Below are 2,500 nucleotides of genomic sequence, written 5' to 3'. Positions count from 1 at the left end.
CAAGACGGGTCGGGAAGGTGGCTGACTTCAGCCGCGGACCCCGTGCGCCTCGCGAAACGACACCGGAAGCGCGACCGAGACGAAGAGGCTGGGCACTGAGAACAGTCCCCGACCCACGACGCCCCAGCCGGCACCGGGCGCTCGGCCCCGAAGGGCAGACGCGGCGATCTCTCCTCGCCCGAACGGCGGGCCGACGGACACGCGCGCCTATAGTACCCGACCGAGGCCGGGTTACCTTGCGCGCGGCCTTCTCGCCGCCGTCCAGACGGTCGCGGCCTTCGCCCGGCGCTAGTGCGCTGGTCCCCGATCGGGCGGCGCCGCCGGCGGCCCGTGAGGGTCCGCACGACAACGTCGCCGACAGGGGGCCGGCTGAAAGCGACCGGGCGACCCGACAGGCCCTCCCGTTTGCCTCTCGACGGTTTCACGTACTCTTTAACTCTCTCTTCAAAGTGCTTTTCAACTTTCCCTCACGGTACTTGTTCGCTATCGGTCTCGTGACCGTATTTAGCCTTAGATGGAGTTTACCACCCGCTTTGGGCTGCATTCCCAAACAACCCGACTCTGGGAAGACGCCGTAGCGCGCCCGCCTGTCGCCGCCATGGGCCTGACACCCGCTCTGGGAAAAGGCCTCGATCAGAAGGACGCGGGCGACCGGCGAAGCGCGCCGTGACGAATTCCGTACGCCACAATTCCGCGCACTCCAAAAGCGCGCGGATTCGGCGATGGGCACATCCCGCTTCACTCGCCGTTACTGAGGGAATCCTCGTTAGTTTCTTTTCCTCCGCTTAGTAATATGCTTAAATTCAGCGGGTAGCCTCGTCCGACCTCAGGCCGAAAGTAAGGACCGGGACTATTCTTCCCGTTCCGCGCTCGCCGTCGGCGCCGCGCGCCGCCGCGCACCTCGATTCCCGCCCTTGAGCCGCCAGCCGTTGGCCTCTTCGAGGTCGACTCGCCGCCGCCGCGCGGGATTCTGGTCGCGATCGTCGCGCATCGTGCCGTGCTGTCTTGAGCGGGACGGGCGCTCGCGCGTCCGACGCCGCAGCAGCCGCGCGGAGAAATCCCCGCGCGGAACGTTTGCAACGCGACCCTGAGGCGGGCGCGGCCCCGGGATTGACCCGAGGCCGCAATTTGCGTTCAGAACGTCGATGCTCAATGTGTCCTGCAATTCACACTAATTCACGCAGCTAGCTGCGTCCTTCATCGACTCACGAGCCGAGTGATCCACCGCCAAGAGCCATCCACGATTGTTTCGCTCGCACAGTGCCTCGCACTATAGGGTGACAAAATAGACCGCGCCGAGCGGTCGGCCAGGCCGACGCTTGAAGCCGGAGCGCGCGGCACCGCGGCACTCGACGCGCAAACATTACCGGGTGACCGAATCGCCGGCCGGCGCGCCGCTCCTCGCGGGTCGGGCGCCGGGTAGCAAAGACTTTTTCTCTCGCTTGTCCGAGTTTCGCGTTCGCCGAAGCGTTTGCGAGACCGTTAATGATCCTTCCGCAGGTTCACCTACGGAAACCTTGTTACGACTTTTACTTCCTCTAAATGATCAAGTTAGATCGTCTTCTCGGACGCCGGCTCGACCGTTGCCGGCCGCGCCAGGTCCAATCGGAGGACCTCACTAAACCATTCAATCGGTAGTAGCGACGGGCGGTGTGTACAAAGGGCAGGGACGTAATCAACGCGAGCTAATGACTCGCGCTTACTGGGAATTCCTCGTTCAAGGGAAATAATTGCAATTCCCTATCCCTAGCACGACCGGGGTTCAGCGGGTTACCCAGACCTGTCGGCCAAGGCGAGCACATGCTGATCCGGTCAGTGTAGCGCGCGTGCGGCCCCGAACATCTAAGGGCATCACAGACCTGTTATTGCTCAATCTCGTGTGGCTAAACGCCACTAGTCCCTCTAAGAAGTTAGACGCCGACCGATTGGGTCGCGTAACTAGTTAGCAAGCCAGAGTCTCGTTCGTTATCGGAATTAACCAGACAAATCGCTCCACCAACTAAGAACGGCCATGCACCACCACCCACAGAATCAAGAAAGAGCTCTCAATCTGTCAATCCTCACTGTGTCCGGGCCGGGTGAGATTTCCCGTGTTGAGTCAAATTAAGCCGCAGGCTCCACTCCTGGTGGTGCCCTTCCGTCAATTCCTTTAAGTTTCAGCTTTGCAACCATACTTCCCCCGGAACCCAAAGACTTTGGTTTCCCGCAAGCTGCCGGAGAGGTCGTAAAACTAACGCCCCCCGATCGCTAGTTGGCATCGTTTATAGTCAGAACTAGGACGGTATCTGATCGTCTTCGAACCTCTGACTTTCGCTCTTGATTAAAGAAAACATTCTTGGCAAATGCTTTCGCAGTCGTTCGTCTTGCGCCGATCCAAGAATTTCACCTCTAACGGCACAGTACGAATGCCCCCGTCTGTCCCTCTTAATCATTACCTCGCGCTCCGAAAACCAACAAAATAGAACCGAGGTCCTATTCCATTATTCCATGCACCATTATT

The 2,500-nt window shown here is 59.9% G+C and overlaps 2 non-coding genes and 1 pseudogene across 2 annotated transcripts in view; all 3 read right to left on the bottom strand.

Moving 5' to 3' along the window:
• LOC146143261 (large subunit ribosomal RNA) overlaps positions 1-834 on the bottom strand; it is a 3,703-nt pseudogene extending 2,869 nt beyond the window's left edge.
• A 248-nt stretch (positions 835-1,082) lies between these two features.
• Positions 1,083-1,236, bottom strand: LOC146143260 (5.8S ribosomal RNA). The gene has a single exon (XR_014501042.1). It is a non-coding gene; the product is annotated as a 5.8S ribosomal RNA (ribosomal RNA).
• Positions 1,237-1,483: 247 nt separating this feature from the next.
• The window catches only part of LOC146143259 (small subunit ribosomal RNA), a 1,811-nt gene continuing 794 nt past the window's right edge, over positions 1,484-2,500 (bottom strand). The window contains exon 1 of the ribosomal RNA XR_014500302.1: positions 1,484-2,500. This exon is cut by the window's right edge and continues 794 nt beyond it. This is a non-coding gene — a ribosomal RNA (small subunit ribosomal RNA).

This window comes from Ascidiella aspersa, chromosome 5, assembly GCF_963924565.1.
Source record: "Ascidiella aspersa chromosome 5, kaAscAspe10.2, whole genome shotgun sequence".
In the NCBI taxonomy this organism is placed as follows: Eukaryota; Metazoa; Chordata; class Ascidiacea; order Phlebobranchia; family Ascidiidae; genus Ascidiella; species Ascidiella aspersa.
Note: the sequence above shows the minus strand (reverse complement) of the source record. Positions and strands in the feature narration are given on the sequence as shown.